The sequence below is a fragment of the Protopterus annectens genome, chromosome 6.part0 (genome assembly GCF_019279795.1).
Source record: "Protopterus annectens isolate FY-2018-M chromosome 6.part0, PAN1.0, whole genome shotgun sequence".
NCBI classification, from domain to species: Eukaryota; Metazoa; Chordata; order Ceratodontiformes; family Protopteridae; genus Protopterus; species Protopterus annectens.
The window spans coordinates 1,530,306,792-1,530,324,026 of NC_056737.1; positions in this window are offsets into that span (position 1 = coordinate 1,530,306,792).

Here is a 17,235-nt window from a genome sequence, read left to right on the forward strand (position 1 = left end):
TCCAGCATGTTTTGTTCATTGTGATGACCAGGTTTAGATCCCTGGAGCATGTGGGCCTAAGGGATTGGAATTTCTTTAAGTGTAGCATGTCCAACAGCACTGGGTTTGACATGGCCTTGTATGTTAAGCAGAGATCACCTCTGAGTAGGTGATATGCAACAGAGTATAGCTGGAGTTTTTTTAGACAGTCAGCAGAGGGCATCTGCTTTAGGCCTGTGATTCTTTTATGAGGTATTTCTGTGGCCTTTCTAGTTGTTGCAGATGTCTTGTGAGGTACATACCAAACGGGGCATTGTACTCTATAATGGGTCTAGTGAGGGATGAGTACAGTGGGACAATGACCTAATTTTTTCTGGATGAAAAGCCCTTAGTGATGAGGTGTGCCACATAGAAGGATTTTCTGACTGTTGTGGCTATGTGGTTATCGAAGGTGAGACCACTGTCCACCTGTGTCTCTAAGTCCCTTATCACACTTTCAGTGTTTAGTGTACTGTCACTTATGTGGTAATTCATGGGTACATGGTTTTTCCCAAAGGGGATAACTATACATTTCTTGGCATTGAGCTTGAGCCCATGGCTCTGGCACCAAGCATCTGTTTCTGTAAGGCCCTTTTGTAGAATATCCACATCATTTGGTTTTCATAGTTTCATAGTTTAGTATATCCAACAGCACTGGTGATTCAATAATGGCTCCCAGTTTGCAGTCATCTGCAAACTTTTTTAGCCAGAGTCCATTAGTGCTGGCCTGTACTTCAGAGAAATAGATGCAAAACAAAAGCAGTCCCAGGACTGAACCCTGAGGTACTCTGCTTGTCACTTGTCTGGAGCTGGATTTTGAGTTGGCTACTTTTACAGTGTGGGTTCTGTCAGTAAGACAGTTGGCAACCAATCGAGTGACATAGGGATTAATGCCCAGCTTAATAAGTTTATCTATGATTCCAGATTGGGGGATGGTGAGGGCCTTGGTGAGGTCCACATAGGCTGTGTGGACTGCCTTATACTCATCCACGGCTCTGGAGACTGATTCAAAGAAGTCAATCAGGTTGAGGAGACAAGATCTACCCTTAACGAAACCAAACTGGCTGGGGTCCAGTGTTCGAAGGTTGCCAATGTCTTTGTTTCATGATAATGCATTCCATGGCTTTACAGATCAGGCTCATCAGACAGATGGGATGATAGTTCCCAGGATCCAAGGTGGACCCCTCTTGTGGAGTGGGATAACTGTAGCTGTGCACCACTCATTGGGCACAAAGCCTGAGGTGAGGCTATGATTAAACATGACACTTAGGTGAGGTGCCAGTTCATTTTGTAGTTCATGTAGTATACAGCCTGGGATGTCATCTGGTCCCATGGATGCTGTATTCCTAGCTTTGGAGAGTGTGTTTTTTACCTAAATGGCCATGATTACCAGAATTTGGCAATCTTTTGGTATTGAGATGGGCCCTTTAGGGGGTGAAAGGGGGTAGAGTTGGCACTGAATCGATCTGCCAGGATATTGCCAATATCCTTGGGATCAGCATATTTAATGCCATTCTGTTGTAGCTCAGAGCAGCTCTGAGCATTGCCATTTAGATTCTTGCAATAACTATAGAATGCCTTGTGGTTGTCCTTGGAATCTTTGGCAATTTTATTTTCATATCTAGCTTTGGAGGATTTTATGAGGATTTTATGCAATTACATGCATATATGTTTCACATACCTGCTGTATGATTGTTGTCTCTTCTGGACACAGTTTGATGTGTCCCCTTAGTTAACTTGGGATGTCTGTAGGTTCAGTTGTTGAACAACTTTTTATTTGCTGGATGTTTATTTGTTTGTTTGTTTGTTTGTTCTCTCTCTCTTGCTCTCTCTCTCTCTCTCTCTCTCCACTACAGGGATTGAGCTGCTTTGAATAGATTGCAGCATGGATTTTGTAGGTGATGCACATGATCAGGTGATGACCTCTGCACCAATCAGTGTCCACCACTTGCTACCTGCATGCAGCCTGCTGTGTAGTACTTCCAGTTACCACTGTCATGGCAACCCACTACTATAAATTACTAAATCATGTGGGCATTGTCCCTTTACCTTTCCTGTATGGAGAATATCCTTCCTGTGCATGGGCAGCAGTGTTACAGACAGCAGGTAGCAATACCTTTTACAACCGGACTTGAAGACACAGGCCAACTACATATTTGTATAAGGTTTCAGACCTACAGACAGTGTGAGTAGTGTTGTTATATGCATTGTATACCGCTAGTGTTACAGGGTTTGTGTGTACATACTAGTTTAGCATGGAATGCAGTCTGTCTGCATAGCTCTCAACTGTGAGCTTATCCATATGATGGCCAGAGGATTGGCTGTTATGTTTTGTCTGTCTACCACACAGGTCTTTTCTCAGATATATCACTGGCATTCTGTCTGTTGAGTGCTATCAGTACATGGATGCATCCATTTGTATTTCTGACTTCATATTCCTGAATAAGGGTATGTTGCGACCAATCCTGTAACACCAGCAACTTTCTCAGTGTATAACAACAATATTGCAAATATGGCCCTATGTTCCACCTTCTGTTCTCCACCTATATACCAGGCTTTGTCCAGATGTCATGCAGTAAGAAGTTGTTAAGTAGTGGCCTATCATTATGCTGTGCTGCCATTCCTACCAACATTCCAGTGATGTTGTGGTCCCCACACATATTGTGGGGTAGGGATATATATAGGCTACAGCTGGACAAAACATGTGTGTCCTTGTACAGTCCAGAGGTCAGTGTATGTAGCACTGTTATATGCCCCTGTAAGTCATTCTATGAGGGAGGGGTATGCACCATATATAACCTATGCTTTTACAACATGTGAGGGGTATCAATATTAAGACACCTTAAGGTATATGGCTGTACATTTTCATACATTTCACCTTGGGAAAATTGGTGGGCTAGTGCTTACTGTCTTACAGACAGTTCTGTTTGTCAGTGTGATAGTGATGTTTTAAGTTAAGCATTATGTAACAGATACATCATTGTGACAACTTAATTCTTTTCCCCCCTATGGGTTGATTACAGAATGTAATTGAAGGCTGCTGAACTACATCTGCATTACTTACTGTTGATTGATTATCTTCTGGCCCAGTGTTTCTTTACTGTTGTACTACTTGAGGGCCTTGGCCTGGACAGCAACATATGTTATGCTTTCAGATTACTGTATAAAATGTTTTGCTTGAGAGTTTCATTACTCAGTATGTATTTCAATCACCTAACAGCTATATGACATGGCATATACAACTGAAATAGTACACAAATAAACATTTCTTATGTATGCAAACCTGTGTGTGGTGGCATATCCTTTGACTTATCTGTGGGTATATGTTTCATGCAATAATTGTCTTTTGTATGAGAGAATCAGACACTGTCCATTTTAAAAGGTGGCAACTGTAGGAATACTGGCTGTTCAATATGCTGTGCACCCTTTATATATGTATCTTCCTATACATATCTATACGTAGTAATATATGTATATGTGTGTGTATGTGTATATACATATATAACTATATATATGTATATATATATATATATATATATATATATATATATATATATATATATATATATATATATATATATATATATATATATATATATATATAATATGTATCTGCATACATTTGTGCATGTATATGTATCATTGGAATGTTTACTGCTTCCACATTGTATATTCCCTATGGTAGACAGACTGTTCTGCATGATATCTTATTGATACCATCCTGACATCGTACAGGTGAGATGGATTACTGTTAACTTCTTGTGGCTATGCTGTGTAGGGTCCTGGGTATGAGACTTGCAAGTGATGGTATAGTGTTGCAAGGCAGATCTGTTTCGCTGTGGAGGAGGGGACGATTTAATGATTTAAATTGAGCCCCCTCACCCCCAGTAACAGTGCCTTTTGTCATATGTGTATTTGTTGTGTTCTCTTATATATCTATAGATACATATATGTGTGTATATATATATATGTATATATCTGTTTATATATATATATATATGTAGATACATATATATATATATATATATATATATATATATATATATATATATATATATATATATATATATATATATATATATATATAGATATATATATATATATATATATATATAGCTACATATTTAAATACATTTCTACTACTGTTGAATGACGGTGCTGGATGATGTGTTTCAGATAACATCTGGTTTATTTATATCTGACATGGCTTAGTGGTAATTCCCCTTGGCTAAAGTGTGTAGGGTCCTTGGTTCGAAACATGTAAGGGATAATTATTTTGTTGCTTGGCAGAACAAGGGCTGTTGGATACAGAGTGACTAAGGCACTTTTAAGAAATTGTAAGCAGGTTTGGGTGGGTTTGTATGACGGTAAGCAATGCGAACTTCCGGTTAAATAGTATTACAGTCAGTTATCCTCTAAATTGCTTATCCTGTGTAGGCATTGCTTACCCCCATGCAAACAGGCTTAAACCTGCTTACTGCAGCTTAAAAGTGCTTACTCCCACTTACCCCCCCCCCGCTAATTTCTTTAAAAGAAAAGGAAAAAGTGGGGATAGGAAAGTGGTGAAAAAGGGGCAAAAAGAGGGCAAGACAATAGGGAAAATAGCTAGGGATGTGCAGGACAGGTGTAGGGAAGGTCCATAGCTGCCCATTTCTTCTACAGCAACAGCTGTGCATTTACACTGAATTTGGAGGTAGATTTGGACACTCAAACCCCTGAGAGAGGGGTGAGGACAACAATAATATGTTGTGAAGCCAATTAGACCAGATTACATGTGTCCAGTGGACATGTGTGCAAAATAGATGGCTATGTATGGGGCAAGATTTTTTTGGGGGGGGACAGATTGCCCTTTCTTTCTTTTTTTTAAGGTGAGAGTGGAATGTTGGGGAAGAATAGTAGGTATATTTGGGGAAGTAGGTTGGGTAGGATGACAGACAAGACAGACAAGACAGCATACAGGGGCAGTCTATGACACATGTGGGGGGTAAACACCTTGGATGGGGAGGGGTGTTTGGAAGTTGGAAGCCCATTAGCCCCCAAATGGAAACAGTGGGACTGAGGTTCCTACCCATGGGCAGTCACCACTGCACCTTCATGACCCCAAAAGTGGCTGCGCTGGAGGCTGAGTAGGAAGGGCAGGCTGACCCTCTAAATGTGCAACGCAGCCCTCAAGCTGGCGTAGCAGATCTCCAAACTCCTGGCGGAGCTCGCTACACACCACACCCCAGACCTGATGATGGGTGACAGTTTCCTGTCTGTGCCCGCTCCCAGGGGAGGTTGGAACAGTTGCATGGCAAAAGAACACATGCATATATAGAACCACAGTGGCCATTACAACAGCATGTAGTTTACATTGATGGCAGCATGCCACCAATGTGGGAGTATTTCAACATGGCACATGCATAGAAACAAATTCCAATATTTAATTGTACACATACCCATTGTGAGTTGTGTATTTAGATTATTGTTGCAGACATGGTAAGGGGGGGAGAGATGTCAATTAACAACTTGTATATCCCTGTAGTTCTCACTACTTTCTTAGTCACTGCTGTAATCTGTACCTTACAGGTATTATTACACTATCCTATGGCCTTAGTTTGGACAGCGGTATGTTTGCAGACAACTATATATGTGAACTGTGTTTTACCTGCAGTATACACCTCTTACCTGGTATACCTGTGGAGGTATTGTTTGTTAACACTACCTGACTGTTTCTACTCATATTCCCAGATTCCAGGTTGATGTTATGCACATATCTCTCAATCTCTTATTGCACACACGCTGGTCAAGGCTTGACAACATGCAGGTGGAAGTGGGACATATTTTGACAATTGCCCTCATAAACCTTTGGTGAGTTGCTACAATGACAGGTTTGTTTTCATATACATTTTCTGAATATTTACAGGTCTGACAGTCAGTTATATGTCATTAAAAGCTGTCTAAAGGTCATCACACTGATTTTCCAGGGGGACAGGGTAACAGGCAGCAGATATGGGCCAATTATCTGGACATTTTTGAACAAATTTGTACAGTTGAGGAGTACAGTTCTGCATACAGCTTACTACCACTCCCAGGATTTGAACCATGGCTGTGTCTGCTAAAAATAAAACAGTGCACATCACAGTTGAATGTGCTATTTAGATATTGCTGTGTATCTCTTCACTGATTTCTGTCTATAAGTCTCCCGTGGTTTTACAATCTGACCTTGTAATTACAACACTCTTTTACAGGGATTCCAAGACAGCTTTATTATGTAGCACAGTGTGGGTGACAGTGATGAGTAATACATTATTATTCAGAGAAACTGCAACACTAACAATACCAAACAATACCAGATTAAAAAGTACCAGTCCAGGATTACAATCTTTAATTTCCAGGCACAGTTTCCTTATCTGACAGACCTGTGGAGGGAATGTTGGTTAACACTACCCGAATGTTGCCACACATTTTACCAGATTCCACGTTATTATTATGCACATACATCTCACTCGGTTATTGCACACACTCTGGTCATAGCTTCACAACATGGGGGTAGAGATGGGACATACATTGCATATTACTCTCAAAACATTTTGGTGAGTTGCTAGAGTGACAGGTTTGTTCTCATAGATATATTTCTGAGAGTCATGATGTCTGACAATCAGTTGTATGTCATTATTTGCTGCCTAAACTTCTGGGATCATCCCACTGATTTGCCAGGGGGACAGGGTGACAGGCAGGAAATGTAAGCCAATTATCTGAACTGTCTGACAAAATCTGTACAGTTGAGAGGTATGATTCTGCATACAGCTTACTACCACTCCTAGGATTCAAACTATGGCTGCGTGTGCTAAAAATACAACAATTTACATCTCAGTTGAGTGTGCTAATTAGATTTTGTTGTGTATCTTTTCACTGTTTTCTGTCTATGTCTCCTTCAGTTGTACAATATGACCTTGTGATTACAACAGTCGTATACAGACATTCCTACACATTTTATTTATGTAGCACAGTATGGGTAACAGTGCTTAATACAACAGTAATATTAAGAGAATGCAATACTACATTACCATATGATACCAGAGTAAATACAAGCAGTCCAGGAGTTAAACCTTTATTTCCGGCCTGTTACCCTTTTATTTACATACAACCTATATGAGACTCTTCCTGCCATATTGTCTGGCTTATTTAGTACATCCCATACACCATACAGGTTTTATACTGGCAATTAACTTTATACTACTTTTAGATTTATTTCTTATGACAGTACATTCAAGATTATTACTAACCTGCCTCATGATGCAGCCTTTGCAGCCTACACACATGGGCTCTCTGATTCACATCCAGCTCCGCTGCCACTGTCAGAGACATAAGAGGAATATTTAGCTATACCTATCCATAATATACATGAGCTGGCAATTATTAAACAGTTAGTAGAATGAGTGCTTACACACTGCTGGGACATCACCCTGCCTAGCTTCTTGGATCCACTGATCCAAGAGCTCCATCTTCCTCTGTTTCAGGTCGGCATAGTGATGCCTGACCTGCTCACCAGTTCGAGGGATGCCAGTGGCACTGGTGAGGTCATGGGCGAGATGGTGTCAGGCGTCTGCTTTATATTAGGAACCCTGGTACTGGCCCTGCAGCAGTCTCTCTTCATGGTCTTTTACCAGGAGTCCTGCCATGACCTTGGACTCCTCGATGCCCCAGCACTGTGCTCAGAAGAGCGATCCTTCCCCCGACACCAGCCATTGTGCCAACAGCAGGAAGCCGCAGCCAGTTATGAGATGTATTCCCACCTGTGGGGTTTAAATAGAGTCAATTTCCCACACTTTGCCTTGATTGGACGATTTTGAAAATGCTAAGCTATGGGCAAACCTGCTTACCTAAGGTTGGCATTGCTTAAAGGGGCATACCAATGGGCAAATCAATTTAGCTGGGCTACGCATTGCTTACACCTGGTAAGCAGAGGTGTGCAATGCTTAGCGTTGCTTATTTTTAAATTTGCACAGTATTTGCTGTTTGGCATTGATTTATCATTTATTACATGCTATACATTTGTTTAGTATCCGTGACTCATGTGTACGTACACTGTATGGGGTACTTGTGTTTATCGGGGGATTTCACTACTTTATTACAATGACACCTCACATCTGGACTTAATGCAATACTCCAGTTCACATATTTATGTTATTTAGTAGGTTATACAGCATAAAAGTGTTTATAGATTCCTTTTACATATAAATTATGAGGATCTGTTTGGGTATACCTCAATTTTATGTACAGCTATGATGGATTACTGGTTAACTGCTGTGACTATAGTGTACAGGGTCCTGAGTTCAAGACATGTAAGGGATGTTTATTTTGTTGCTGGGCAGAACAGCGGCTGTTGGATACAGAGTGATTAAGGCACTTAAGCAGTTGTAAGTGGGTTTGTGTGGGTTTGAGCGGCGATAAGCAATGCTAACTTCTGGTTACATTTTCTTACACTCAGTTAGCCTCTAAATTGCTTATCCTGTGTAGGCATTGCTTACCCCTGTGCAAACAGGCTTAAATCCACTTACTACTGCTTAAAACTGCTTACTCCTGCTTACCCCCTCACTAATTTAGAAAGAAATGAAACATGGGTCTTGGGAAAGTGGTAGATTTGGATACTTTATACATTTTTTACAGTATTTGCTGTATGGCATGGATTTATCATTCATTACACATTATAAGTTTGTTTAGTGTACATATACTGTATGGGGCATTTGCATTTATCTGTGGATTTTACCACATTATTACAATGACACCTCACACCTGCAATTAATGCAGTACTCCATTTCACAAATATATGTTATCTAGTAGGTTATACAGCAAAAAAAATGTTCATAAATTGTTTTCACATGGAAAATGGAATTTACTACAGTGAGGATCAAACTGGGAATGACTGCTTGCAAAGTGAACGCTCTGACCACTACACTATTGCATTACTGCTTCCATTGAATGTATCTTGTTATTTACCTTCTTGTGCTATTTAAGCTACAGTATGCATAGCTAAGCAATGGGCAAACCCATGCAGCTATGGTTAAATTTAATCTGTTTGATAAAAAAAATAATTCTAGTGTTATTTTCTCTAGGAAGGGACAGGTTTCACTGATTGCTGTGGATTTCTGCCTATATTTTATGTAATAGTTGCATAACACAGTTATTCTGATTCTGAAACACCTAAATGTTATAAGAAAAATATTATAAGAAACAGAATAAGCAACTATAATGCTACACAAATAAGCTTTTATTTAGGCACAGATGTGAAGTTCTGTCCTTTGTACTGGTCGTGGGTATGTTTTTGCCTGCCAAATCTTACATTTCTACCACAAATATCCCACTTTGGCCATTTGTAAAGCTGGCAACTCTACAACCTCCTATGAGCATTCTCACAAATTGTAATTGCCAAACAGCAATTCTTGAGTGCAGGGGCATGTATATTGTGAAAACTCTGCTCTCAGACACACCCCTGCACTTGTCCATGCTCCATGTCCATTTAGGAGCAGAGGCAGCGCACCTTCATAACTATGCATGGCGTGCTGCCGTGCTGCTCTTAAATGGTTGTTTACATGCAGGAATAAGCTATTCCTGCATGGAAGCTTAATGAATCCCAGGATATATCTAGATAGCAAATAATCAGCGGAATGTACTTTGTTTCCATTCAGAAACTGATGCCAATAGATTAAATTACTGTTTTTAGGTCAAACATTTCTCTTGTATTAAAAAATACCAAACATCCATTTGTGAAAGCTATAGGTAATAATAAAATTAGTAATTCCTTAAGTAGATAATTTGAATTCATAATTCTCTTAAAGGTTAAGAGAATTTGATTTATAAAGAGATAGAAAGTAAATGTATGTCTTTCATTTAAAACATAATCTTTTAAATCCACCAACAAGTATTAATACCCAAATTCATATAATATTCACTAAGAATAAACATGTCACCCACCAAGGGATAAATGCTCTGTAGCCAAAAAGTACAAAGTAACTGTAATAAATATAAATGCTCAGGAGCAAATCAGCACAGAACCAAAAGTTCAGCATATATCTCTTCACTCGAACTGTACGCTTACCTTCACATGTGTCTGGAATAAAAGGATATATTTTTATTTTGTCTCTGGATTCTATCTATCTGCTGTTGGAATTTTAAATACTATCATTATTAGAGACTACAGTTCGAATGAAGAGATATATGGTGAACTTTTGGTTCTGTGCTGGTTTGCTCCTGAGCATTTATATTTATTACAGTTACTTTGTACGTTTTTGGCTACAGAGCATTCATATAATATTCAATTACAGATTTATTATTATGTATTAGTATACTTTGATGTATTGATTTCTAACAAGAAAAAAGGGTCAAGCCATAAAAGTATTATTTTAATAATTACAGACTTAGTATATAACTCAGTTTTGGGGAATCCAATGCCACCCTTCTCCTAGCTTTTTGTGTGCCAGCCTAAAGAGATCATTGTTTTTTTTTGCTTTTTTTGGGGGGGGGATACCATAAAAACTTTAATAGAATGGAGTTTAGTAAAAAAAAACAATTTTTAGAAGGGGGTAGAATTAATGACTAAGAATAAAATTTTTGGTAAAATTATCATTTAATCAGCATGAGTCTATCCTCTAATGTGACAAATAATTTATTCCAATTATCTGTTAATATTATTATATTAATTAGGCTTTGGTAATTAACGGATATTGAATCTTTATTATTAGGCTTAATAGTAATTCATAAGTATTTTATCTATGAATTATTCCAACTAAAACGTTTAAAAGAATTTAAAATGGTGGTCATCCCTTTATTAATAAGCTATGTTTTTGCTTTATTGTTATTAAATTTCAGACCTGAAATCTTTTCATAACAGTCCATAGATTTGACTATATGACCTAATGAGATTTCAAGATTACCACTTGTTAAAAGAATGTCATCAGCAAAAAGTTGAATTTTAGAAGTAAATTTTCCATTTATTTTAAAACATTAAATGTCTGTGTTAGATCTTATATGATTAGCAAATGGATCTATAACAGTGCAAATAGCAAAGGAAATTAGGGACATCCCTCTTTAGTATCTTTTAAAATATCAAAGGGAATAGATATAAAGGAAGCTATTTTGACAAAAGATATTGAAATAGCATAAAGATTTTTAATTAAATTTATAAAATCTGTGGAAAAATTTTATTCATTTAGTGCTCTGAACAAGTATAGCCAGTTCACAGAATCAAAAGTTTATCCAAATCGAAACTTATTATTGATAATTCTTTTTTTATTTTTATTCGCCATATCAGTCAATGAAAAAAGTCTTATTATGTTATCTTGAACTTTTCTATTTAGTATAAACTCAGTCTGGTCCTCATTTACTAATCTTACGAGCATATGATTTAATCTTTTTGCAAATATAGACAGCATCTTGTAGTCTACTTTCAAAAGTGAAATAGGCTAATAGTAGGGACATAAAGTAGGATCTTTATCTGTTTTTAATTGGGTGTAATAAGAAAATATCTCCATGAAGGGGAATATTAGAAATACTCCTAACAACTTCAAAAAAGTTTAATAGAATTTTTTAAATCTTATCACATAAGAGTTTATATAACTCAGGAAATATCCCATCCTATCCTGGTGCTTTACTAGTTTCAAGATTTCTAATTTGGTCTTTTAGTTCTTTAAAAGTGAAGGACTTGTCAAATTTTACTTTTCTGTTCTTTGGTTAATTTATTGTATATGTTTTCCTTCAAAAACTATCCATAAATTACTAATACTCTTGCTTGTCTTTGTTTTATTAATTTCTTCATAATATTTGCTGAAAAAGTTTAATATGCCTCTCAAATCAGTTATTTTAATAGTTGTATTTCTTTTTTATAAACAATCTCTTTGATATGATTTATTTTTTTTCTTCATCTAATAGCTATTCTATGAAGGCCTCTGGGGTTTATTGAATAAACTGTAATTTAATTTTCTCAAGATTAACTAAAATTTTATGATGTGAAATGTTTAAATATTTCTGATTTAGATTTTTCAGCTCTAAACTTGCAGCTTTAGCATTGGGTTTTTAATTTAGCTTTAATTTATCAATATCAGCTTGGAGAATATTTAACTCTTGATCCATTATAGGTACCTAGAATATATGAAAGCTGACAAAGACTGTAGAGTGGATATAATGGAACAGTCAAAATATATTAATGAAATTACCTACATGCTAAATACCAAACGTTATTGTAAAGTTAGTAACTATTTTGTCATATAATGTTACATGGAGTAACTCAAAACACCACACCACAACTGATAAAAATCAAGAAAATGAATGGCACATGTCAAACACGAACTCCAGTTTATTAAATGTTGAGCGCTTTCGTCAGAATGATATCCAACTTCATCAGAACACTTCACTTTCAATAAACAATGGTTTAAAAAGGTAAAAAAGTCACATGACATGAAAACACTCCCCCAATCAATATTTAAAAAACAAGTACTATAAAAATACATCCACAAAAACACCTTACCTTACATAACACAATACGTGGATGGCGCTTCAATAAAAATTTATATGAAATACATAAAAGTAAACCTGATGACACTATTCTTTTATGTAAATATAAACAGGTTTAAAAAAAATTAATTCAGCCTTAATTCTAAGAACACTACTAATTGAAATTGACTCATTCAACCCAGGGGACTCAGTAGCATTACTTCTGAGCTGCCATATCAGCTCTTTATATCCTAAAAGTAATTCATGGGGCCCTCCCCTTTGATCAAAACTAACCTCTTCAATACATGAATATTTGAAACAGTGTGTTGGATTCTTGATAATATGCTTAGCTAACGCATTCCTGTCATCATTTTTTGTATATCATATTGATGTTGGTATATCCTATTTTTAAATTTATTCTTGGTCTTGCCTATATAAAACAAAGCAGATTGTTCACACTCAGCAAGACATATTTATACTCTGGCAATTTAACCTTTGACTAATATGTATAGTTCCCCACCTAGGAATCAAAATTTCTCCACCTTCCTTAAAAACCTACATTGATTGCAGTGGCCACACTTGCTCTTAAGACCTGTCTGTGTTCCCTTTCTTGATTTTTCAAGTATAGATTTAAAACATAAATCTTTTTTATAAACAACCACAGGATTTTGTCATATCTTTTCCAAATACTCACTGTCTCCCCTAAATATATTCCAATTATGGTTAATTATATTCTTAATTCCTTCAAAGTGTAAATTATATGGCAAGACTAGAGCTCTTTGGAAATTAATACTCTCCTTTTTGCCACTAAACACAAGGTTCTCATTCAACAAATTACTGTTCATACCTAGCAGGGGAACATAGATTCCTTCTTGTCTTTTCCTGATAACCTCACTAAAAATTCTATCTAAGAAAGTTATAGGATAACCTCTATTCAATAACATGCTCTTCAAAAATAGACTTTGCTTATCAAACATGTTGTCATTACTCACCATATGGCAAGTCTCACCATCTGACCTCAACCAGATTTCTTTTGGTGTATCGGGTGGTGACTATCAAAATGGAGTAGAGAATTAGAATAGATAAGTTTTCTATATAAGTTGGACTCAAACCTCCTTTCTACCCTGTTTTTTGTAATAGTAACATCTAAATAGTGTAAATTGTCTTCCCCTACCTCCATTGTGAATTTGAGAATGGATGTACTGGTGTTCAAATATTCAAAAAATTAATTCAACCTTTCCCTACCACCTGTCCAAAAGACGACTATGTCATCCAAAAATCACCCATATAGTGTCCAACAGTTGTAAAATTCAGAATTAAGGACAATCTGACTTTCCCAATAAGCTAAAACAATATTAGCAAAGGTTGGGGCACAAATTGCACCCACTGTCACTCCTTTCAATTGACAGAGTAACTGGTTTTCGAATACAATGAAATTGTTACCCAAAACAAGTTCCATCAAAGTTGTGATTGTCAATGCCTTGTCATGATCAACACATGGATGATTACACAAAAAAATCATAAAACGTTTCAAGACCTTCCATATGTGGTATCACAGAGTACAAATCGCATACATTAATAGTTACAAATAACAGCTCATCTGAATACAATTGATTTGATACTTTTGACAGGAAATCCCATGAGTCTTTGAAAATGTATCGATGTTTAGACAATAAGCCCCTTATATTCACATCCACATATTTAGCTAGAGGTAATGTTTTTGAGGTCTTTGCATCCACAATAGGCCTCAATGGGGGATTACCCACACTTTTATGTGTTTTTGGTATACCAAAGATAGTGGGGGTCCTAGAGTGAGAAACCTTCAAGAAGTCATGGTCCCCAGAAGTAATTTGGTAATTCAAAACTAAGTCTTCTAAGATTAGATCTATTCTATGATATGCAATATTCATTTCATTGACCAAGACTTATTCATATGTGTCAGTATACAATATAGACAACATTTTACTGATGTATTCATTTACATCCATCACCACTAGGCCCCCACCCTTGTCAGGTTTCATAACTCTGACTTGTTCTATACATCTACTCTCCCATACCAATTCCCTCTCTTGTTGAGACAGGTTGTACATGACATGTATATCCCTATTTTCTCCCACAACTTTTCTTATATGTTTCAAATGCATTTTCTCAAAGATGTTAATCAAGGGATGTAATGGTGGATTAAAAGTGCTTGGTCTCTTACATACACGAACATCGTGCATGGGGTTGTTACCTTGATAAAGCAAACCCAGATTCAATTTCCTCACAAACAATTTGAGTTGTATTAATGATTCATCCACTCTGCCTTATCTGGTGGGTACAAAAGTTAAACCTTTATCAAATCAGTCAGCCCACTCATGGGTAACCTCAATGATACTGTAATTAAATGTTATAAAATGGCCTATTTGATTCAACACAAGTTTACATTTTGGTGTATCATTCACCACCTGTAGTTGCTATCCCCCTCCCCCTGCCATTCCAGCAGGTTGAACCTCTCATATACTGGTCCCTCTGGGGATACACACCATTGCTCTCCTCCTGTAGCCCTTGTTGCTGTCTCTGCCTCTGATTCATTATTCACTCCAACCTCTGCAGAGTCTGTGATTCTAAAGGGCTATAAGGTTTTAATTCTATTCCATCTGTTTCAACTATCTCCACATTACCCCCCCCATCTTAACCTCGTTGTTAACATCATTAACATTTCTAGTTGGACCTCGGGGTGGGTGTGGAACTCATAATCCATCTTATCCCTTAATAACTTCTTAGCTTTCCTATTTTTAAGCACCATAATTTTACTCTCAATTTCTTTAAACACATTCATGCATTGATTACTTTTAAACTGAAATAAGTCATTTTTTATATTTTCATCTAAAACCTCAATAGACCTTTTAAGTTTGTATATTTTCTTTTCATTGTGCCTTGTTAATAAACTTAAAAGCTCACATCCCTGTTTATTAAACAACTCTAGCAACTCACTATGTAAATCTGAACCTTTCACAAATCCGTTCAGGTATTTACAACTTTGAAGTCCTTTTGGCACCTGTTGCCTCTTTAAACATTCCCCTAAATATGAATTTTCCAAATGAAGCTTCCACAGTCTAAAAGTCTGTTCTTTAACAGCTTTTATCTGGTTGTCCAAGCTATCATAATCCGTTTCATGGACAGGTATGCTGAATGAGTAGTCTTTCCTTTCCAGCCAACAATGTAATGAAAACTTCTCCTCATGTCTCTCCTCATTGATCCCTGAACCACTTGTTCTATCCTCACCATGGTAACCAGGAAATAAGTTATCTGAAACACATATATCCCACTCAGCTCTCTGAGCTGGTGTAATAGAGTCATTGTCAGTAGTTTGTGTAAAAAAAGTAGCTCCAACCTCTACATTAGATGAACGAGTCTGAAAACAGGCAAGGTTATCGGACATCCACTGTGTTAAAGCCTGTATTAAGGCTGACAAGTTCCCAATTGACACTGCCAAGTCATTGCATGAGCAACTGGGGTTATTGCTGGTGTTCCTGTTCTCATTCATATCCTCCACAAAGTAACTCAAAACACCACACCACAACTGATAAAAAACAAGAAAATGAACAGCACATGTCAAACACGAACTCCAGTTTAATAAATGTTGAGCGCTTTCATCAGAATGATATCCAACTTCATCAGAACACTTCTCTTTCAATAAACAATGGTTTAAAAAGGTAAAAAGTCACATAACATGAAAACACACCCCTCAATCAATATTTAAAAATATTAAAAAAACAAGTACTATAAAAATACATCCACAAACATACCTTGCCTTACATAACACAATATAATTATGGAGCATCAATAAAAAATATATATGAAATACATAAAAATAAGCCAAATGACACAATTCTTTTATTTAAATATAACCAGGTTTAAAAAAAAAATAAATTCATCCTGATTCATTTAGCCCAGGGGACTCAGTAGCATTATTTCTGAGCCACCATATCAGCTCTATATTTTCTAAAAATAATTAATGTGGCCCTCCCCTCTGATCAAAACTAACCTTTTCAATACATGAATATTTGAAACAGTGTGACAGATTCTTGATAATATGCTTAGCTAATGCATTACTGTCATCATTTTTTTTTTAAAACTGTAATGCATGATTTTCTTTCAGTTGAACAGCTTGAGTTAGGCCAGTTTTTTGGGAACCCCAAGATCCACAAAAATGGTAAAGTACTTCTTTTCAGACCTATTGTATCCTCCCCTAAAAATAAAAAAAGTTACAATTTCTAGTTATTTGGATGGATTACTGAATTCTGTAGTACAGAAAAGTAGGTTTTACCGTAAGGATTCATGGAATTTTCTGAAATGTATTAGAACTTATGAATTTATTCATAAAGAGAAATTTATTGGAACAGTAAATGTAATGTCTTTATATATGAGCTGTGAGCTAAATGAAGGGCTTTAATATGTCAGAATATAATTAGATACATTTTGTCATTTGGATCAAGTAACTATTGATACAATTGTAATGTTACCTGATATTGTGCTTAAAATAACTTCTTTGAATCTAATAATCAGAAATACCAGCAAAAAATGGGGGTGGCTATGGGAGCCAAAGTTGCTCCATCATTTGCAAACTTTGTTTTGTGCTAGTGGGAATCTGCAGATCTTGTTAAGTTGCCATTATTTAAACATGTCACATTTTACAAGTGGTATACAGACTTTTTATATGGGGAGAAAGTGAGACTTTATTCTAGCAATTTGTGGAATAAA